General features: G+C 47.4%; 2 long non-coding RNA genes across 2 annotated transcripts; both read right to left on the bottom strand.

Annotated features, from left to right (window-relative positions):
* Positions 1-434: 434 nt before the first annotated feature.
* LOC147576764 (uncharacterized) lies at positions 435-5,055 on the bottom strand. The gene is made up of 2 exons (XR_015241102.1): positions 4,080-5,055; positions 435-3,980 (listed from the first exon to the last, which is right to left on the bottom strand). It is a non-coding gene; the product is annotated as an uncharacterized LOC147576764 (long non-coding RNA).
* An 809-nt stretch (positions 5,056-5,864) lies between these two features.
* On the bottom strand, positions 5,865-21,524 carry LOC147576763 (uncharacterized). The gene is made up of 5 exons (XR_015241100.1): positions 21,431-21,524; positions 17,186-17,267; positions 14,912-15,081; positions 14,551-14,673; positions 5,865-10,184 (listed from the first exon to the last, which is right to left on the bottom strand). It is a non-coding gene; the product is annotated as an uncharacterized LOC147576763 (long non-coding RNA).
* Positions 21,525-23,469: the final 1,945 nt, after the last annotated feature.

Here is a 23,469-nt window from a genome sequence, read left to right as displayed (position 1 = left end):
TTATTAAAATTAAAAGTAAAGAAGACAGGCCATCTATAAAAGCATGTGCAGTTTTTAAAAAAATGCTGTATTCAAACAGTTGGCAAAATATGCCAGAAAATAGATTTAGATTTAAGATTCAGCTAATCTAACTGGAAGAATTTTTGCTTTTGACATGTCCACTCACATTTTTGGGAAAAAAAAAAGTTAACATAGTTGAAGCCTAACTAGGATGTGTTACCTGAAAAATGAGAGCAAACACCTTATTAGTAATTTTGTGTCATTTTTATTTAATTCTTAACAAAAACCCTGAGATAAATAGTAATTGTGTTGAAAGAGACCCTTCTTGAGGCCAGTCCCTCTGCAGTGACTTAATTGGATCTAGTTTTGTATAATTTTAGGGACAGCTACTTTTTAAGTGCTATTGAAAGTGAGTGATTCATAAAGCAGGAAGGTTGTACTTGCAGTGTTTATTAATATTTGTATGATACCTTAGAGCTTACAGAGCACTGTGACTATATCATTCAAGTTCTCCGAAAAAAGCAACTTATTATCCCCATTTTTTGGTTGAGCAGTCAAGCTCACAGAGGTAAATGAATTGCCCCAAATTATATAGCTAATAAGTTGCCATAGCCAGATATTTCAATCCTTCAATCTTAAAATTGATTATGAAAGCCACTTCATTCTTATGGTTTATAAAAGAAATATTTGCTTTAGGAATAGGCTTCTTTTATGTTCCTGCTTTATCCATTGCCAGCTTTCAGCACAGCATCTCTAGAATGTGCTCATTATAGTCAACATGGGTTCTTTGCAAAAAAAAAAAAAAAAAAAAAAAAAAAAAAAGCCTGAAACTTCTGAGACTTCACAAACTGGGTGTAGAAATGCTGCCACCTTTGTTTGGCTGCCAAGACACTACCACAAAGGACTGTAGATCCAGGTCCATTTATTTCACAAGAGTGGGTGCAGCTGTCTTCTTGCTGTAATCAAATGCTCCTCTGTAGCCAGCTTTTTGTGGCCAGAAAAAGCAAAGTAATTTTTAGTACAGATTAGCATAAAAATCTCTACTAGATCGGTTTCAGGAAACAATTACTAGCTTAGAAACAACAATAAGTGTGATCTATAGGTTGGTTAAAATGGCAGTTAGTTTCCAGACTTTTTTAAATGCCCTTTATTTCTCACCATGAATACTACATAAATAGAATACACTGCCTGCCACTGTATTTGGTTTCATAAATTATTTGGACAGGGTGAACAACAGACTTCAAAACTAAGTAGAGGTAGTAAATCTGCCCTTTTTAATGAGTTTGAATTTACAGTAGTAGTTTAAACATCTGGAAATTTAAAGTCTTAATTCATTCCAAATGTTCAACAAGGATCTATTGCAAAGAGGATATTGTAATGGGGGTGGGGGGATCAAGAAAACGACTATTGACTCAATTTGAAGCCTTTCTAGTTTTCTGTATATACATTAATCACATAAAACTTGGGAGGCTGACAGTTCAAAAAGGTAGAGATGGACCCAGATATCTAAGTTGGCATGTTTATAGAAGAATAATTTTTAAGAGAGGGCAGTTGTAACAAGGATGAGGTTTTAAGTGCTGTTATTATCTAAGATATGGCCAGAAAGTGCTGCTGTGTTCTATTTTTCTTCTGGATGCGAGGTGGGCTTTTTATAATTGTTATTTAAACTGGACTGAGGGGACTCAAATCCTGTGACTTACAAATTGTAATTTTGATTAATGCATCTTGTAATCCAAGAATCTGGTCTGCAGCCAGCACCTAGCATGAGACCAAGCATTCATTTAGTGCACACTTCCTGAGCCCCTACTGGTTGGTCATTAGGTGTTGGTTTGATTTTCTTACGGCAAAACGGTTGTGGCCGCAGGGAGGATCAGTAGTCCTTGTCTGTGGCAGCTGCTGCTAACTGTTCGTCCTATGCCAGTGCTGTGCTGAAGCACTTTAAACTTACCCAACCTGTGAAAAAGGTAATATTATCCCCCCCTTTTTTCAGGTGAAAACCTAAAGGATTAGAAGGTTACGTGGCTAGTGAACATTTGAACGAGGATTTCAGCGTGATGTAAAGATTTACAAATCTAATTTGTTGTCTCTTATAGTTTGCTTTTCATGTTAATTTTCAAATTCTGTCTTGAATGCCTGTAGTGGTCAATCTTTTTAGCCCCAGGCATGAGGCTAGGTGTCATGGATACCGAGATGAATGAAGTGGAGCCCATGCCTTGGATGCAAAGGTAAATAAGATTGATCCCATACTTCGGTCAGCTGAGTCACCTGGGGAAGCCAGACCTGCAAGTCAGGATCTGCCAGGAACTAGGCTAAAGGTAGGGTATTGGTATAATTGATCATCCCATCCAGAGCACTTTTGAGAGTATAAGGAGGCACTTTTAACAGTTATGCCAGATAAACCGGGACTCTCCAGAGCAAACCGGGACTTATGGTCACTCTAGCTAGAGGAAAATCCACGGTGTGAGTGGAGCCGACTGGAGGAGGTGATGCCCTAGGTACACTTGGAGTGCAAGGTGTGAGACCTGTTCTCGTCTCTGGTCATCACCCTCACACCCTTGCTGTTCGCTCTTCAGACCTCAGCTTAGATGACACTTTTCTGGAGGCTTCTGGTCCCTGAAATCTGAGTCAAGTGACCCTTACATGTGCTCCCAGGCTTGCCTGGCTCTTCCATTAAATGTAAGCCCTGTGAGAACCTGTGTGGTTTCTACATGTCTCCCTGTTTGAGGCTAAGAGAAGACAATAGGGAACAGCCTTTGCAGCAACCTATAAACACAGCAATGTTTGTTTTCCCACATATTGCCTCCTTGGATTGATAATGGTATATAAAACTAAGCCAACTTCACCAACAATTGCCAGTAAGTCCAGTTGGAATAGGTTTGGAGCCGCTGAGAAATTGACATTTGTTAAGAGTAGACCCACCTTTGAAAATTGTGTGTACATGGGACTACATGACTCTAAATGTTTTTAGATTAGTCCCTCGCTTCTCAGTGAAAATGTGCCTTGTTATCTTAGTATTAGAAATATATATATACAGTTGACCCTTGAACAACTCAGGGATTAGGGGCACTGGCTCCCCTGCACAGCTGAAAATTGTGTATAACTTTAGGCTCTTCAAAAACTTAACCAGTAGCCTCCTATCGACCGGAAGCCTTACTGATAACATAGTTGATTAACACATATTTTGTATGTTATATGTTGTTATGTACTTTATTCTTACAATAATACCTAACTTTATCTTATCTTTTTGGTATTTCTAGGCTATGCAGTTCATCAATGAATTTTTTCAATTGCCTCAAATCTCCAAAAAAATTTCCCAATATACTTATTGAAGATAATCCACTTGTAAGTGGACCTGTGTTCAAACCTGTGTTGTTCAGAGGTCAACTGTTAGGTTCTTCATTTCCCCTCAAAAAACAGTAGATAATCATTGTGATATTCAGTATCCTATTTCAGGCTTTCAAGATATCTGATGAAGACAGTACTTCTTCCTCAAACCAGTATCACACATGTTAAACTGTTAAAATCTACATGGCAGTAGAGTTTTAGAGCCGGAAGGAGTTTGGGAAACTATATAGACAAACTCTCATTTTACACAGGACTGGACAGGGCATCTTGCTCTGGATGATGCCCTCAGTGGTGGCAGAGGCCAAGGGAGAACAGAAGTGTTCTACAGTGTTGTGCTCTGCCATGCCACACAGACATAAGATGGAGAGCCTGAGAGACTCGTTTCTTGGCAGGTGAGCAGTGTCCACCCTTTAAGCTGTTACTAATGTAAACAGTAATCCCATAAGTATGTCAGCTTTATAGGAGATTTATTAAGCAGGCCAGGATCTGGGGTTAGTTTGTGTTACTATAAAATTTTGATTTAAAAAATATTTGGTATTGCTTACATCTTATTTGGCAAATTCCTATTCTTGGTGTGATTATTTTTCTTTAGAAGAGTACATGTGGTTGGATTATGGGTTTACAAAGCCTTTTTCCTAAAAAAAAAAAAATGTTGTAAGCTTTCCTTATGATTGCATTTTGTGGGATTTGGGCTTCGTTTTAATGAGAGCAGCTACTATGTATTGAGCACTTACTATGTACCAAATATCATCTTAGGTACTTTGTATGCATCATACATTTAGCTTCACCATAATCTGATGCAGTAGGTGTTGCTGTCCTCATTTCATGGGTGCCAAAGTGACTTGTCCAAGGCCATTCAGTGGTGGAGTGGGATTCAAACACCAGCTGATTCTGGTAGACTGGGTTGCTCCTCAGAGTAGAAGTATCCACCTTTTAAAAAATGTGTGAAAATATGTGAAAAGACTTGGAGAAAAGTACATCAAAATACTAACGATTAACTCTTGGTGGTGGGTGTATGAGGAATTACGAATTTTTCTTTGGCATCTACTGTTTTCCAAATTTTCTATAATGTGTATATTTTTCCTATCTCAGAAAAGATTAAGTAGCATTCTGGAAAAGAACATTTGAATTTCAAGATCATTTACGTGAAAACATTTTTCTTGCAGAGGGTTTGTTACTACTTTTCCAGTTGCTTTTAACACACATCATGCCAGGCATTGTGCCAGGCATTTTTGCTACAAAGATAAGATACTGACACTGGGGGCAAGTTGTTAGGCTGCTGATTCTTAAGGTCCAGCTCAAGCGCCACTAGTGCACCCTCACCTCTTGCCCCCAGTTACTTCTTCACCACCTCTGCTGTTGCCACTGTAGTTCAAACCACCATCAGCTCTCTCTCTCTCCCTCCCTCCAAGTTTGTGTTACAGCTACTAGCCAGAGTGATCCTGGACCTCCTCTTCTCCGGGCTTTCCAGTGGTCTTAGACCAGAATCCAAGCTCCAACTGGGACTGGATGTACGTGATCTGGTCCTCTGCCAACCTCTGGCATCTCCTACTCTGGTTCTTGTTCACGCTGCCGACTAGTATAGTTTCATTTTGGTTTCTCCCACTCACCAAGCCCATTCAGAGAAGCTCGTTCAAGACCTTTATACTTGCTATGCTGTGAAGGCTGTTTAACCCAGTTAGCTTCTAGTTCACTTTTGCATCATTTTGATCTTTGCTTAAATATTATCTCCACAGAGAAGTTTTCTCTGCCTCCCCTTTCAAAACTAGTCTCCCTTTACTAGAAATGATCAGTCTTGCATTCTAGTGTGTAAGTTCTCTGAGGGCTGAGACCTTGTCGTGTTCACCGCAGTTGCGTCCCAGTGCCCTAAACGGTGTGTGGCATGCAATAGGTGCTTTGTATTTGTTGAGTGAATGGCCAGATGATGTGTTCTAGTATCAGTGGGAAATTCAGAGTGGCTGGAGGGCTGAGCGGAGGAAAGCAGCTGGAGCTGAGGATGGAAAGGCATATGGAGCTGTCCAGTCTCTGAAAACCTTTGAAATTCCTGTTTAGGATTAGCCATCATCCCCTGGTCAGGGCATACTCCAAGAAATGCTAAGAGCCTGGGCCTCTTTCCTGTGTGAATTGCCACAGGAGTAGAGTCCTTCATAGGTGCACAGATGAATATGGCAGAGTTCGGCTTGCAGTTTCTGGGCATGTTTAGAAAATGCGAGAGCACAGTTGAACTAAAAAGCAAACCCCACATTGGTCACTGTTAATCATAATTAATAACATCTGTGATTTGTATAGTCTTTCTTCCAAAGTGTTCCAAGTCTTGAGACGTGATCCCTTTGGTTCCCCCCAGGCCCTGCCACAATAATGACCTTGGCATGTGACTCACCACCCTCCTCTGCCATATAATACCCTCTTATTTATCACCCGTCTTACCCCTTCCTTTCCAAGTCAAGTAATTTCTGCCTTGTTTTTTCTTCTCTTCCTTCCCTTCTCAAACCACAACCCATATAATTTTCATTGCCCTCTTTAGTACCTGTTTGTGTCTTGGCTCCAGCCTTCTTATAGAGAAGGGGAGACCTAGAACGGTAGGGAGGGAGAGATGTGCACTTTTAAATTGCCTCCGTTTTGTAGTGGCATTTTCCTCTGGGCTGCAATTCCTTTTCCAGCTTTGCAGTCTCCCTGGGTAATAGATGACCGAACACCAAGGGGGCTGCTGGTGCTTTAAAATCATTAGCAATCTCAGTGCTCATTTGAGGTTAAAGTCTCTACCTGTAGTAGGAGATTATCAGTATGCTTAAATAATAGAATTAAAGTAATGGTTTCTGCTATGCTTCATATAATGACACTTACACTTAAGAAGGAACTTAATATTTATTGGGTGCCTCCTGTATGCCAGGCACTGTGTGAGATACATTATGTACATAATCTCATTTAAGACTCACATTTTGATGAGGCTGATAAATTATCCCCATGAGAGAACTGAATTTCAAGGAAACTATGCCTGCAGTCACATGGTCCGTGTCTGTCTAAAGCCAGAGCCTGTGTCTTTGCAAAACACTATGCAGCTAGCCTCAAACTGCCTCCCCCGCCCACAGCACGTGAGAGTGCCCCCAGGGTCTTTGCAGACCTGTCCTTTCAGTCTTCCCACAACCTGTGAGATTGGTGGTGTCATCCCCAGCCGACTGGCCAAAATACAGCACCACTGGGACTCAACTCATGTCTCCTCTAGCTCTGTGGCCCTGTGATTCGGAGTCTGGTGTTTGGGGAAGGTTCTGTGCACATCCCTGTGTTAGATGAGGGATCTGAGTCCAGCTCTAGAAAAGTTAGAGCATTGGTGGGCTATGCCAGAGGGGCCAGACCACAACCTCTGTGACATCACTGAGAGCAGATATGTGGGTACCCATTCCTCTGGGGAGGCCTGGACGAGACTGCTATCCCTTTCCTGCTGGTGAGAGTGAAGGCGGGCCTGGCTGGGACCTGGAAGCACCCGAATGAGAGCAGGGGCAGAGCTGGCCAGACCAGCAGTACAGAGCAGAGGTTTGGTGTGAGGACAGCCAGCCAGTGCTGCTGCTTGGGAGCGGTAACCACTTTACCTCACTGACTTCAGATGTCACTCTGTTTATTGCGCAGTCGTGGGCAACCCTCACCACAGCTTGGAATGCTACTTTGTCCAAGGGAAGACTTGGCTCACCTGAGTGCTGGTTATGGTTAACTGCCCCAGAACAAGCAGGAGGTATTGATAACGTGAAGACCCTGGAGACCCACTTCTCTTCTGTGCCCTTAAGAGAGAGGTTAGGCAGGTTGCTGCCCCTCCCTGGGCCTCAGTCTTCTCATCTGTGAAGCGGGATGCGAATATCTCCACGATTAAGGACGAAGTATTTAGTCAGTTACATATGCGATCATGTTACTGAAATGCTCTGATGCAAAAATGCTTCCAGATGAAATTAAGAAAGGATGAGCTTCACGCCAAAGGACCTGCAGAGACTTCTTGGAGCAGTGTGGTATGGGTAGGTCCCAAGGGCGGAACAGGGGTCAGCAGGGAAAGATGCAGAGTTCAGGCAGACAGCTGGGGCAGCAGCCCAGGAGTCCTTCCAGACAGGGAGGACCGCTGCTCTGTCTCTTCCCTTCCCATCTGACTCCATCAGTGCCTCCCACGCTCACAGCTCCAGCCTTCAGCTCTCAGTTCTGAGAGGCTATTAGTTATGAGACACACTTTCAATTAAATAGCAGCTTTTAGGGGAATAAAAAAGTGTCTCCACTGTAAACACACATTGGTTTTAAGTTGCATCTCGGTTTCAAAACCATTAAGTTGTGGGGAAAAAGTGTATCTTAGAATTGAGAAAATACTAAATATGTCACTTCAGAATAAATACTACCAAAAAAAGTTCATCATGTGGACCTTGAGACCAATATTCGTGTTCCTGTTCTGCCACATACTAACTTTATCATTCCGGGCAAGTCGCTTGATTTCCCTAAGCATCAATTCATGTTTTAAATGGTCTATAAATTGCCTGGGCATAGGAGATGAGCAGTTAAGGTTATTTGAATCCGAATGTTGATTCATTTTGGAAAGAGATCTGTAGAACATATTTTGTCTAAAATTAGGGGTTGCCATAGTTAAGAAAACCCCACAAACCTATATATTGTCATTTTAGGATAGTATAACAGAGCAGTGGTTCTCAGCCAGGGGAGATTTTAACCATCAAGTGACATTGGGCAATGTTAGGCATTTTTGGTTGTCACAGCTGGTGTGGAGAGGGAGCTACTGGCATCTAGTGTGCAGATGAACATCCATCAATGCGTAGGACAACCCCCTGCCCCCCCAGAACAAAGGACTTTCTGGCCCCAAATGTCCATAGCATGAGGGTATGAAATCCTGACACAGAGATTAGGAATATTGATTGTGGAGCCCAGCTATCTGGATTTGAACCCTGGCTCTGCCACCTGCCAGCTGTGTATCCTTGGGTCAGTTACCTGACCTGCGTCCTCTGGGGGAGAATAGTAATGGTTTCTGCCACATGGGGTGGTTGTGAGGTTTACTAGGACTTAATTTAGGTACAGAATTTCGAGTGGAAACTGGCTTTCAGGAAGCACCCAGTAAGTGTCAGTTGAATAAGCACTAGACTTTGTGAATATATTTGGTGACCAGAACTAGGACCTCAAATAAGTGAGTTAACTCTTTGTGCCCCAGTTTCTCCATCTGTTAAAAAAAAAAATGTGATGGAGGGGCGCCTGGGTGGCTCAGTTGGTTAAGCATCTGACTTTGGCTCAGATCATGATCTCACAGCTTGTGGGTTTGAGCACTGCATCCGTCTCTGCTTTGACAACTCAGAGTCTGGAGCCTGCTTTGGATTCTGGGTCTCCCGCTCTCTCTGCCCCTCCCCCCACTCGCACTCTGTCTCTCTCTCTCTGTCTCAAAATAAACTTAATTAAAAAAAATTTTTAATGTGATGGAGATCAAATGAAATCAAGAAGATGACAGCACACTGGAAACAGTGGAAAATTTTACAAAGACATTTGTGTCATTATTACTGCCTCAAAAGCCAGTAAGAGAATGTCCTGGGGTGACGCAGTGAACTCTCCTGGGTCGGGCTGTAACTCAGAAGGAACAACAAGAGAGAGGAGGTGCTCGGAGCAGCACGTTGCAGGCCCAGCAATGGACGGCACCTTAAGTACATCCTCAGCTGTGAGTCCAGGAAGTTGCCTTTATTGCATAGTTATGTGCAAACTGCGCCCCGGCTCCACATACCACTTTCCCCGGAGGAGTACTTGGCGAATCAGCATACACGCCTGTTCTGCAGGCTCTAAACTCAGGGAAAAACAACAGCTTAGATGGAAAGAAAGTCCTGCAAAGTCCCTTGGCCAGGGATCTGTTCCTGCTCTGCCTGTGTCTTCTCTGGCCCATTTTCTCAGCACTGAGAGGAAGGAACTGGATTGTTGGCCTGGACTACAAGATCTGCCTGAACTCTAGCTCTGACCATACAGGATTGAGTGAGGATTATCTTAACAATTATATCAGCAAACAGTTAATGTAGCAGAATTGTGTCAAGCAATTTACATAAATAAACTCATGTAATTCATAGAACAACATTGTGAAACAGAGTATAACGTCCATATCACTGATGGAATCACCGAAGCTCAGAGACATTGAGCAACTTGCCCAAGAATGCATATAGAGCCAGGTCCACACTACTGTTGACCAACACACCGCAGTACCCCAAGCCAGATGTGCAAAGAGCCTGGGAAGCACTAGGCACTTAATATCTGTTCATCGAGTTTAGTAAATGAATGCCCAAGGGCAGATCACAAAGTGGCCTGTTCCTTCTCCAGTTCTGTCCATCCCTGCCTCTTGTCACCTCATCCCCTCTCCTTGCCGGGGCTCCCAGTGCCTGCTCACTCTGGCCAAGAGCTTGGCACCTCTGGGCAGTACGTAAAACTGTTCTCTAAGGGACCTTCAGGGGCAGCAGCAGAGACTAGCCTTTCCCACTATTCCATCTGGTGAACCCACTCTGTGCCAAGCCTGGGGGGTTGGGCACACAGCTGTCATCTTGAGCATCTGCTCTGAGGGGGACCCACATCTGTGCGGCGTCAGTGGGGTGAGAGGGAGACTGATGAGAATACCAGCTAGTCATAAGCAGAATGATACAAGCAAGCCTTCAAAGGGAAAGGCTCGGAGAAGCCTTCCCTGGGGGTGAGGATGCTTTGAAATTTGCATTCCTATATTTGGTGTAGACTGGGCCACAGCTGCCTTCCCATCCATCCCAATTTATCCTCCTCCATTCAGTGTCCTGGCACCACACAATTGAAAACTAAACAATAGTCTCTCTAGCAGCCCAGAACCTGCACTGGGGAAGAAGGGAGAAAGAAACTACTGCTAAGTACCTACTATGCCAGGTCCTTTCATCTACTTGGACTTAATACTCTCAAGAAACCAGTGAGGTAGACACACTCATTGTAGAGTTAGGGAAAATGAAGTTCAAAGAGGATAGGCAATTTGCTGAAGGTTCCAGAGGAAATTGCTTATCAGGATAAACAAGTCAGTTGGCCTCTTTCTGTTCTGGATCCCCATGCAGGTCCACCCTCACACCACCTCTCTGAGAGAGGCCAGCGTTGGGGTGTCCAGTGAGCTGTAGAGGCTGGGTGGGGAGTGTGGGTGGCTCAGTTTCTGCAGACCCCCACAAGGTTCTTTGGTCAAAACAATTCAGGGGAGGGGCGCCTGGGTGGCTCAGTTGGTTAAGCGTCTGACTTCGGCCCAGGGCATGGTTTCCCGGCTCGTGAGTTCGAGCAGAGCCTGGAGCCTGCTTTGGATTCTGTGTCTCCCTCAGCCCAGCGTGAGGGAGAGCTTAGGAGAGAGGGACTTCTCCACCTGTCCCTGGGACTGCCCAAGATCGGGCCAGCAGGCTGCTTTGGGACCTGCAATCAGACGTCCAGAGTGGAAGTTCTGCCTGCACCACCCATAACGAATAGGATTGTGGACACATGTATAACAAGCTACTGCATCACCCATTATTGACCTGAGCACAATCACCCCTCTTAGTTTAATTTTCCACTCTATCCCTCCCTCTTCCCTCCCTCAGTCATTCCTCTATTGCACTCAGCAATTACTTTCTTTCAATAAGTGTCTGGGGACACTTGTCAAGCATCTGTAGAATTTTGCCAGGATCCAAGAAGCCTTCATCATAGTGCAGAAAGCATAAGACCCAAGCCTTGACGGATGACTTAAACTTTGGCAGGTAGAAATGGGTTAAAATAAAGAGCAGTCCAGACGGAAGGGATGGTGTGTGAGTGAAGACAGAGAAGTAGTAAAATCTGTAAGAAGTGTGAGCAATAACTTGTCATCCACTTAGGCAGAACACTTTCCCAAGAATATTTGACCACGGAGCATCTCACAAGATAAGTGACCTGAGGAACGTACTTCAAGAAAGACTGAGGCACAGAGTGGGGGCGTGGGGCAGAGAATAGTGAGTGTAAAGGCATCTGTGCTTGCTGCTGGAGGTGGTGATTCTCAGCATCTATTCCACGGAATACTGGCCCCCAGAGGTTCTCTGTGGTCCTGCAATAAGCGTGGGAAGTACCACATACAGTGTCCTCCTCAGGATTCACGAGGCACAGTGGTATATTAAAGGCTACACCCCCACATACCCAAAATCCTGCAGCAAAGACACATTAACTCTGCTTAACCCTGCATGGACCGAACTTCCTTTACCACGAATCCCTTTGTTTCAGGGAACATTTTTATTTGGAGGACTAGAGGGTTAATTTTTTTTTTTTTTTTAATTTAAAATGTACTTATGAATGCATTTCAGACAGAGCAGTGGGATATCCTGTGAAAATTGTCTTTCCAGCCTCGGCTCCCTTAGACCTAGTTTTCTTCACGGGGTAGCTCTTCTGTATCGTCCCAGAGAATTCTAGGGTACACAGGATGTAAATGTGTATTTTCTTTTCAAAATGCACATGAAGGCAACTGATAAGCACGTCTCTTCTGCACGTGTATTCCATCCTAGGGATATGTGATATATTATTAGGCATTCCTCTAGTATTGGCATCAAGAGATTTCCTAGTCTTAGGGCTCCTGGGTGGCTTAGTCGGTTGAGCATCCGACTTCAGCTCAGGTCATGATCTCGTGGTTTATGAGTTGGAGCCCTGCATCGGGCTCACTGTTATCAGCACAGAACCCACTTGGGATCCTCTGTACCCACCCCCCCCGTCCCTCCCCCGCTCACACTCTCTCAAAAATAAACAAACATTAAAAAAAAAAAAAAGATCTTTCCTAGTCTTTTGTTCATCTGAACCACGGGTTGGTTGCTGTGGCCTGCTGGCTAAATCTGGCCCTCTTTCTTTCTTTCTTTTTTTTTTTTAGCGGTGAACTCCTATGGGTCTCAAGCCTAAAATCGTTACTGTCTGGTCCTTTATAGCTCCAAACAATACTGTAATGAATCTCCTTACCCATTCTTGCAAACACTTGCAAGTAGATCTCTCCTAAATATATCCTATTTGGTCTAAACCAGTCTGAGGGACACAGCTCCCTGTTTAATTGGTTTTTCTTTTGTTTGAAGTGAGGTTAAGCATCTTTTCACAGATATAAAAATGTTTATTTTTTTTTTTGTAAATTTCATTTCTTTCCAATTGAATAAAGAATATGAACAAAGGCATTTTTCTTACTGCCTGATAAAAATATTAAAGGAATTAGCATTTTGTCTGTCTTGTGTATAAATGTTTCCTCCATTTTTCGTTTGTCTGACTTTGTTTATGGGCTTTTTTCTTTTTTTTTTTCCATGCAGAGATGTACCCTGTGAAGTGAAGGTGAGTTCAGGTACTGACGGCATAGGGGGTGGGAGGACCTGACCCAAGCAGGTGGTTCTTGATTTTGGAGCCCCTGTCTTGTTCTAGGTCCTGGGAATCCAGTGGTGAACAAGACAGGCAGAGCCTCTGCCATGATGGTGATGATGGGAGAGTAGGACAGTGTTCAGCCAGAATGTCACAGGGAAACCTCCCCCTGTGGAGGAACTACCCAGGGATCCAGGCTGCAGAAGGAGCGTTCTGAGCGATGATCCATACAAGGCTAGACCTCAGAGAGATGGAGGTTTCAGAGTTCACGTTCCTGGTGCCCAAGGCATCCTGGGTGGTGGTGAGGCACCTGGCACAGCGATGTCTGGCTGCTGGGGGCAAGGACGAGAGTCCAGGAAGCCTCCTTGACAGAAAGTTGCCCTATCAGGGTCTGCCCAAGGCAGGAGTCTTGTCTCTGTACAGAGAAGGAAAGCGACTCCCAGGGCTAAGCCATGGCCAGTAGAGACTAAACTGAAGTCTGAGTGGTTAGGACTGGTTGGGGCAGTGCTGAAGTGTTGCTCTAGGAGCAGCAGAGGATGGGAGGAAGATGCTGACCTCTGCTGGAGTGAAGGCCTCTCCCTGCTCATCCATGGCCCTGGCCTTGTGCACACCTCTCAAGAAGACTAAGAGGGACAGAAAACCACATGTGCAAGAGAGGGTGGCAACCGGGGAGGGAAGACGGGCAGGAGGGAGCAGTGATGAGAGAGAGGGGCTGAGAGCCTCAGGCCTTGAATGCCAGGCTAAGGCAGCGAGAGGCTGATGGGGGTGACGAGGGCCAGGAAGTCTGGGAGCTGCTTTCCTGTCTGGAGCCCCACTCCCTGGGCTCCTTGCAGGCAATGACAAGGAAGAGGGGGGAGCCGTGGGGAGAGCCAAGAGCTCACAAAGGTTCCGCTGTGCTTGGCCAGGGCCTCCGCCAGAGCCCGCTTGCCTGCTTGCTTGCTCCGAGGGAAGGATCTGATTCGGAGAAAGGTGGTTGCCCGCGGCCCAGGGCCAGGCCTGCTGGCTGCCAGCCCAGCACAGCGCCCCCACTCCAGGATCCCCATCCCGGGGCCTCCTCGTTCCTCTTTACTTTGGTGCTCCCTGTTAGGCTCCGGTAAAATTCCACAGCCTTGAACTGAGGACTCACTCAGTGCTGGGGGGGCAGTGCTCACCTGAGGACCTGAGGGGGAGGGGTGCACAGGATGGGCCAGTGGGCCCTTCATAGAGCAAGAAACACGTGGAAGCTGCCCCGCACTGAGCACCTACTGTTTGCCAAGCACTAGGCATTTGTAGGCTTCACATTCAATCCTCCCAGCAAGCTAGCATGGTAGGTATTCTTTCCATTTTACAGATGAGGAAAGAAAATCCAAGAAAGGCTAAGTGACTTGCCCAGGGACGATAGTGAGTCAATAGTAGGGCTAGAATTCTGACTCAAGTCAGCCCTGCCTGTGAATCTAATCTCTACTTCAACCCTAGAGTCCTTAGTGCAGGATATGACCCTGTGCCTTACACATGTCTGGCACAGAGTGAGGTTCCCATGAAAGCTGACTCTATCCTGTACTCTCTCTGCTGGAGCTTGTGAACTCATGGCAATTCTTGAGGCCAGTAACCTTCCTTTCGATTTAGTGATGCGAGCTCAGAGAGGCCAAGCAACCGCTCAAGGTCATCTAGCTTTGCAGCAGAGGATGGGGGAAGTCGGGGGAAATTTAGAAGTGAGTGGGGCGGAGCGAGCCAGCCCAAGTAATGACAGGAGTTTTCAAGATGCCCAGGGTGCCAACTGAAGACCGGAGGTATCCCTGCGAGCTGGGTGGCAGTGCTGCTCACGGAGTATTCCACCCTGCCTCTCAATGGGGTTCTCACTCACCGGAACAGCAGTGCTCCAACAGCTGGTCTCAGGACACCTACCTGGCCTCGTGTGTTCCCTATGATACTTGCAGCAAGAAAGGGCCTTAATTGGGCCTATTTCCTCTTCTGTCAGATGAGAGCAGCTGGAATAGTTCTTTGATTTTCCTTTTTCAGCAGTGGTACCTTTAAAAGAATCTTAAATTGAACCTCGATATTCTTTCATCCATTCAACAAACTATTGAGACCTTCCAGGTGCCTGGAACATATGGCCGACCGGATTTTCTTCCTACTTTGAGGCACTCTGACATATGATAGAGAAATTAAGTGTCCCCAACCCTCTGCTCGGGACTAAAATCGGCCACCTGGGCCACATCCTCATCTGGTGAGCCTACCCACCATAGAGTAGGCCTGAGAGACTCACCGTCTGTGCTGACAGGGACCTTAGAGATATTCACATACGGACAGCCAACCACACCACAGATTAGAGGATGAAAGGCCCAAAGGGTAGACCAGGCCGTGGGGCCCATGGCAATCTCTTCATGGCGTCATTAATCGAAGAGACTTTGCAGAGTCATTTGAGACCGGGCACGTCTGTGAGGAGAGAGAAGCAGGGAGGAGGCATGGCCTGAGCAAAGCCCTCGAGGTGGGAAAGAAGCTGTTTTGCAGAGGCCAAGCCCCTCCACCTTCTGTCTCCTGCCTGGCAGAGCCTTCTGAATAACCTCCCTCTCCTCCACCCACCCCCGCTATCCTCTGCCCAGAGCCAGGGTGCCAGCTTGGGTCTGGTGACAGCAGCCTCAAAGGAGCTGTTGGATGGCTGAAGCCCTCCACTGTAGAAGCTCTGGCATCTTCCACAAGCCCAGCCTCGCCAAGCTGTCCTCCTGCCAAGCTGGAGAGTGGCTGGCTCCCGAGGGGGACCCTCTCCAGGCAGGTAACTTGATCCCCGGCAGCACAGCACCAGCCCATCTCTGGCTACCAGAGCCAGAGCCCCAAGGGGTTTATGGCAACCGGGCAGGACCTCGGAGCAGTTTTCAGGGTCAGGAGAAGGAGCTACCAGGAAGAGTTGCAGCTGACAGGCCAGAGGCCCGGGTTCCAGCCCCAACCCTTCGCCAACTTGCTGTGTGATTTTGGGTAAATCACTTCCTCCCACCAGGCCTCAGTTTTCACGTAAGGGAGTCTGACAGAGGGGTGGTTTCCAGAAGCCTGCATGGACTGAGCGACCTGGGTCTCCGACACAGGCCTCCTTGGTCTGCCGCATCCCTTTCAGGTCGAGGTCTGATTGCTCTGCGCTGGGTGGTCAGGGTGCCTGCTGGCTCTGAATCCCACCACCTGGCCTCCTGCCCCTTCAGGTAGGAGGGGGAGCAGGGCCTGGTGCTTGCTGTCTCAGTTCTCAGAACATTCTAGATTCAGTGGGACTCCACTGGGTGTGGTTTCCATTTCCTTGTAGATAACCAAGTGAAACAGGGTTTTTCCTCAATAACTGCAATAAAGCTTAGGAACAAGCTGGATATAGAACTCTACTTCCTGTCTGAATCCCTAAGTTGACAGAACCAACGTGTGAGTGATATTGTGAAATCGCTTTGACTGTTTCTCCCTGGGATTTTTCTCACTATCCTATCATTTATTTTATTTTTTTTCTCTAATGTTCTTTCCCAAGCAAAATAAGAAGTTGGCAACTTTACGTTATTCTCCCCACTATTTAGAATGTGCCCATCTGTAAAACCTAACATTTGGGGGCCTTCTGGGCCAGCTGATCTAATGTCCCGGGCAGTGTGAGCACTCTGTGGCTCTGCCTGAGCCCTCGGAGCTGGCATCTTCGATGCTGCACCAACCAGAGGGAAGTAGGCCTGGCCTGGGATGCTGCCCAACCAATGCCCGAGGACAGGGCGAATCTGGCCAGATATCCCTCCAGATGTGGACCTCAGCACTGCTGGCTGCTGAAAGCCAGGGCCAAGGGACAGTGAAGAGGAGTGGCTTTGGGCAAGAGATGCCGGGGGATGAATCATTTCTTCCACCCAGAACTCTCTCCAGCCGCTTTTCATTAGCCATTACTCTTCCCTTTCACCCACTCACATTCCTACACACCTAAGAATCCCTAGGGGCTCTTTTGTGCACCAACATTGCCTCTCTCCCCCGACTCAATTCCCAGGTGATGCTTCCCAGACTCAGGAGGTCATTCTCTACCTCTTGTTTGTCTTTACTGATTTACGGAGAAATCCTGGCACCTTCTTGAAAGATTAAGGAATTTGTGGGGCGCCTGGGTGGCGCAGTCGGTTAAGCTGCCAACTTCAGCCAGGTCACGATCTCGCGGTCCGTGAGTTCGAGCCCCGCGTCGGGCTCCGGGCTGATGGCTCGGAGCCTGGAGCCTGTTTCCGATTCTGTGTCTCCCTCTCTCTCTACCCCTCCCCCGTTCATGCTCTGTCTCTCTCTGTCCCAAAAATAAATAAACGTTGAAAAAAAAATTAAAAAAAAAAAAAAACAGAAAAAAAGATTAAGGAATTTGTTCAAAATCACACGGCAGGCTGGGAGTCCAGGAGGCCACATCCGCTCCACCAAGGCAAGGCACATTTATCAAGGACTTGCTTTGTGCCAAAAACATAGGTAAGGGTGACTGTAAGGAAAAAGAGGCTTTCTGTTCAATAAGTATTAAGTGTTATTCTGTTCAATAGCACGTGCCCAGCCCTCACGACATACTGACCATTCACGCATTCAGCAAATATTTACTGAGCAGCTTCTCTGTGTCGCTTGGCTATAGTTACTGTCCTTGGGGAGTTCACAGCCTGGTGGAAAGAAAGAATACCCACAGATGAAGCTAGACAGTGATCATAGCAATCAGAGTGGGATAAGGGATGGGGGAAAGGAAGGGTCCTATGAGGCTGCAGGGACCATGGAAGGCTTCTGGAAGGCATGGCATTTGAATTCGCCCCTCGGCAGATGAACTACATTCCACCTACTACTTAGCTTAGCTCCCCAGAGTCCCCCCAGAACGTTCTTCTCCTGCTAGCATTTCAGTATCGGTCAGTATTAGGCTAAGCCTTCTGCTAAAAATGACCGCCCTCCTGCCACTAGTAGCCTCAGCTCAGGGGTTTGTTGTCACTCAATTAAAAAAAATTAGTTGTACATGCATGTAGTTTAGAAAGCCGGCAAGGCTTGTAATGGAAGGCAGCCATCTCCCTGCTCAAAACACACATGTGTGCACACCCATGCATTTGCTTGCTCTATAGAAGCAGTTGCTTTCCACTCTACATTATTTGCCTCTCTTGCTACTTCTTGATTTTTTAGTTTTAGGTTTCTTTCTCCTTGCCTTCTCTATACCCACATGTCCATTTTGTGTCCCCCACCATCTGTCCAGTATAGCTACATCACAAATTTGGTTGGAAGAGTACTCACCGTTTGCATTATTAGGCCATATAAATGCTGTTGACAAGTGAGCCGTGTAATACTCTGTGATTACTTTTCCTTTCCTGCCTAACAATTACAGTTATGTAATCTCTCAATATGTTTAAATGTGTTGGATAGTCTGCCAGTTTCATTTCCTTGGAGAAATCTCTTCCAGAGTCTCCCATCCTGTTCCAGAGAGGATTGGTTGCTTTCTACTGCACAACTGTTGGCCTGGGGACTCCCCTGCCCCTCCTTTGTGGCATTTTCTCTTCCTTAGATACCATGTCCTCCCCTTTCTTGGTTTGCTCACTTGTTCATTTCTGCTAAAGCACATCCTCCAGCAGCTTCCTGAGAAAGTGTGCAAAGAGATCTTACATGACTAAATAGGTCTTTATTCTCTCTTTACTCTTTATAATCATTTGGCTGGGCCCAGAATTCTGGGATGGAAATAATTCCCCTTGGAATTTTGAAGGCACTTTGCCATTGGCTCCTAGGTCCCATCTTGCTATTAAGAAACCCAATGTCAGTATATTTCTTAATCTTTTGTGTGAATCCTGCTTCTTTTTTTTCTTCTATCCAGAAGTTTTTGTGATCTTCTCTTTGTTCCCAGAGTTCTGAGATTTGGACGTCATGGTATCAGTCTACGTTCACCCATTGTGCTGAGTCCTCAAGGGGTCATTTCAAGCTGACACTCATGTAGTTCACTCCTAGGATATTTTTTTCCTAATCCCTCTTCCTAGAATCCCTGTCATTCAGATGTTGAGTTCCCTTAACTCGCGCTCTAAACATCTTGTCTTTTCTGCTTTCCATTTCTTAGCCTTTTTGTCCTGTTTTCTCAAATTTATATCTAACAATTCTTTTGAGTTTTTCATTTTCTGCTATCATTATTTTTAATTTCCAAGAGTCATTTAAAACATTTTTTTTAAATATTTATTTTTGAGAGACAGATGGAGTGTGAGTGGGGGAGGGGCAGAGAGAGGGAGATACAGAATCCAAAGCAGGCTCCGGGCCCTGAGCTGTCAGCGCAGAGCCTGATGTGGGGCTTGAACTCATGAACCGTGAGATCATGACCTGAGCTGAAGTTGGACGCTCAACCGACTGAGCCACCCCGGTGCCCCCCAAGAGTTCTTTTTCTTGTCACTCATGGATGCAATTAAAGATACATTAATGATGGTTTTCTCTTTCAAGCCTTCTGCCTTTTGCATAGTTGCTATCTTCCAAGTTTCTCCCCTTGTTTGTTCTAACCTCTTTCTTATTAGAAGCTTTCCCTCAGACGCTTACTCATCTGCTCATAGTAGTCTGTTCATATTTAAACACGGGGCACTAAAACACAGACTGGATACCTTATGGACACGATTGGGGCTGGGTGCATGGAACTGGTTGGGTCATTCCATGTTTTTTTCTGTTGAGCTGGTGGAGAAAAAAGCTCCTTCAATCTCCTGCCTGGGGCGGGGGGGTGGGGGGGGTGGGTAGGGGTTACTATCTCAGCAGCCAGAGTTTGGGTAGTTGAATGGAGAAAAAGGACTAGAGACATCAATATTGGGTCCACAAGTAATTACTTGATTCTGTTGTCAGAACGCCCCCAGAATAGAGATCCTCTGCTACTCGCTTTTGAGAATGGACCTTTAGCATTCGACTAAACACTAAAGGTGAGGAGGGTATCTGGGAGTCTAATTGCCTCTTAAATAGATTTTCAAACAATCTTCCTATTTTAAGCCTCCCCACCACCCACCCAATTTCTACAAGTACCTGGTACAGCCAACTCCCGAACCATTTGGGGATTTCACAGTGTAAATTGGGCCGCTTTTCAGCTTTCTTTATTGCCTATTTAGAATTCAATCGCTTACTATTCTTTGTTGGCTGTGTCTGGTTTCTAATATTTTGAAAAGTCCCTTTACTGTTGTTTTAGTTGGTTTCAGGAAAGACCACAGTGTGTGTTCAACTTGCTATCCTTATCCTATTTCAATTTTTAAATGAACAGCCACAACACGTTTTAGAGCAGGAATTCTCTGCTGCCAATTTATAGAAGTAAACTGAGGGTAACCAGCATATGGAAGAGGCCTTCCCCACTCGTTCTTTACCTGATAAGACCTTTTCTGGGTCTAAAAGCCCAGACCAAAAGCCGTCCTTTGTGATGCCTTCCTCAGTCTCCCAAGCTTGTACCTGGTTTTACCCAAGTTGGGTCTACTGAGTGATAGACATTCTAGAGAAGCTTACAGACATTATCCTTTACGCTTTACAGCTATAGAGACTCAGGGGGATCCACAGACCAAGATCCCCCCACCAGTGAGTGACAGGATTGAGATTTGAACTCAGGTCTGCCTCCACCGCTGAAATTGACATCATCGTCAATTCTGAGGAGTCTTGAGGGAGGAGCTCACATTCTAGTGGCGAAAAAAAAGGGCACATGTACCTCAGCCCCAAGCGCAGGAAAGGAGTACCAAATAGGAGTAAAGAAGCTGAGTGGTGGGCAGTTCAGAGGAAGGAGGGCTTCAACCCGAGTGACTGAATGAGGATGGGCTTTACAGAGGAGATGGTCCCTGAGCTCATCACCATACCAGGCTGACCTCTCCCCTTGCCTAGAGGATTGGAGGACTGGCAGGGACAGCTAATAATATCCGTTGGTGGTGGTGGTTCGTTTGCAAAGCACTTTCCTGTAAATCTCTTTGACATTAGAGAACCCTGCGGGCTGTTTGCTCCGCCTTTAGGCACGGAGAAAATCGAGGCACGGAAAGGTTAATCACCAGCTCCTGGTTCCCCAGGGGAAAATCAGAATTCAAATCCGTCTCTTCCAAGTTCAGGCTCTCTGCGTCCCCCAGCCTGTCCATGCTTGCTTTATCCTGGCCATCAGTTGAGCGGAGCCTTCCTAGTCTAAAATATCTCTTCACCAATATTTCACAACGTGTGGGTGTATGGCCTGCTTGTTTTGGGCCCCCCTCCAGGCCCACCTAATTTCTGGGAGACGAGGACCTAAAATCCGCATCTTAACAACTTGTCCCGGTGATTCTCGTGCCCACCCAAGAGTGAGCTGCCCTCGGCCTACGGCGATGCCACGTGGCGCAGCGGGCAGAGCGCGGACCAGGACCCGGCAGTGCCCTTCTTGGCTCTGTCTCAGGACCGCCTCAGTTTCCCGCCTGTGAAGTGGGCCGAGTCACGAGAGGCAGTGCCACAGCGCCTCGATCTGCTTACCCCACCAGCAGAGCGAGCTGCACACCTGCCTCCCTCCCCAGGCTCCTTCCCACCTCCATCCGCCCGCCCCGCTCCGCCCCGCCTGGAGTGGAAGGAAAACAGCTGGGGACTCTCCGCTTCCAGGCTGCGGTCGCCTCCGAATGGGCAGCGGACGGGTCACGAGGTTGGGGACTCTGGTCCGCTTTCCGCACGCGCCCAAGCCCCGCCGGGGACCGCAGGGAACCCGAGCGAGCGGCGCATCCCGCCTGCGGGGCAGTCGCGGCCCCCGCGGCCCCGCCTCCCTCCCCGCTGCCCTCCGGCAGCCCATAAATATTCCCTGGGCCCGGAGGAGGCGGAAACGGCCTTTCCAGCGCGCCTTCTGGCGCGGGCTCACCTTCCCCTTCGCGGAGCCGGTGCAGAAGCCTGGACGGGACTCAGCGCGTGGCCACGGCGCCGAGGGGCGCATGCGCGCGCGGGTGCCTGGCGCCTGAGCTGGGATTCTGGAGCTCTGGGTGCGGGGGGGGGGGGGGGGCGTGGGCAGCGGAAGCCACTAGACCCACCGCGGGACTCTGCAGGAGGCTCCCCACTCGACCCAGGAGGCAGGGAAGGCTTCCTGAAGATATGTAAACTAAGCTCTGAAAGCTGAAAGAACACGAGGGAGCAGAGGGCACAGACTATGAAAAGGCCAAGAGGGTGGCATTTGGGGGAAATTACCATCACTGTATTGAGTTCAAGGTGACGTGTCAGAGGCTGGAGAGGGTACCAAGGGCCAACGAAGCAGAGTCTTTGAAATTAGGCTAGGCAGGACCGTGGCCTGGCCAGATTATTCGCTTTTAAGAAAGACCCCTCTGGCTTGGCGTGGGAGGTGGCATTTAGGGGTTGCAGGAACATGGGTGAAGAGTCTGTAGACAGAGGCCATGGGAGCTGGGCCAGAGTAACTGCAGTGGAAATGGAGAAAACGGGGATGGGCTGGAGAATTTCTGAGTGGAATGGGGTAGGACCCTGTGATATGATAGACTGAACGTAGGGATCAGGAAGTGAGTGATGGGTGGATGGTCTAGCTTTTCCTAAGTAGGAAGCAAGAGGGAGGATGATGCCTCCTCCTACAATGAGTCCCTCCTGGAAAATCCTCCTCTTTCCCTATCCATCCAACTTTAGTCAGAGCCTCACTCAACGTCCCACCTCACCACCTCCAGGAAGCCTTCTCCGCTCCCTTATGGATTTCAGAACATCAAAGCTTGTATTTGGTTGTTTGCTGTGTTGATTAGTTCTAGAATTAATTTGTGTGCATCAGCCCTCAAGGGAGCTGGAAGCGGTTAAGTGGTTAAGATCACGTTAGAATCTTAGCTCTCCTGCAGAATTTGCTCTTCGACCTGCGAAAGTCAGTCACTCTAAGCCTCACTTTCGTCTGTACAATGGGGCGGATAATCTTGAAGGATTCCATATGACTGGCATATGATATGTGCCCAGTAAGTGAGCTTTTTCTTTTTTTTCCCCCACTAGAGTTGGTCAGCCTGGAGACCAAACAAGGGCTTCTACAGTGTCTCCTGAAACTTCTTGTCTGGGCCTTTTGGATAGAGATAACAGTGGGGTAATAGAAAGATTTTAAGGCCAGGGATTGGAAGGCATGAGTTCCTGCTGAGGACTTCCTGTGCGACTTGAAGCAAGTCAGGGCCCCTTTGTCTACCTTGGACAGCAGGGAATGGGGTGGATGGCCCCAGAGATCCCCACTGCTACCCTTGGTCATTCGGTTTCTGGTGGAGTTTCCTAGCTCCCAGCAGGCCCTGAGCCCTGTGGGATAAGAGTGCTTTAATCCACTGGGACTCATTGGGGTCACAGCCAGGCCCCTGGGACTGGTGCCCCTTCCCAGGTGGACAGTAGATGGCGCCGAAGCTCTGTTTATCCAGCCTCAGGGGCGGGCTACCTGGCCTTCACCTAGGCGGGTGAAACGCCTTATCCAGCGCGGCCCCGGTGCTTCTGGACCCTATCTTCTGCTATTGAGGCTCTGAGAAAGGTCTGGCTGGGTTTTTCTCTCCCTCCTCCAGAAGCTGGGAAAGCCACTTGCTTTGCTTTCCAGAGCCACAGGATGTGTGAGCAGGGAGAGCCTCCAGGGCTCTCCTGGCCCATTTCACTGAGGCCCAGAGGGAGAGGGGGGCTCGCCTGAGTGGGTTAACAGCCCAAGAGTGGTGCCAGTGTGCTGGATGTGGCAGGTCGTCCCGTCCTTCCTTCCTCCTAAACCCCTCACCAGTCTCCTCCTCCTTGCTATCCCACTTGCTTTGGCCACTCATTCCCGCTCAGTCCTCGACCATCTGCCTGGCCAGGACCATCATCCCAGCCTCCTCGCAGGCCCCTGTCCTGTGGATTTCTTCTATGGCTGCCTGTGCCTCTCCCCACCCCTGTCCAGGGATTTTCTCACACATAGATCCTGCCATC

This window comes from Puma concolor, chromosome D1 (assembly GCF_028749965.1).
Source record: "Puma concolor isolate L17-30 chromosome D1, mPumCon1.1.hap2, whole genome shotgun sequence".
NCBI classification, from domain to species: domain Eukaryota; kingdom Metazoa; phylum Chordata; class Mammalia; order Carnivora; family Felidae; genus Puma; species Puma concolor.
The sequence above is the reverse complement of the archived record's forward strand: the minus strand, read 5'-3'. Positions and strand labels throughout refer to the sequence as shown.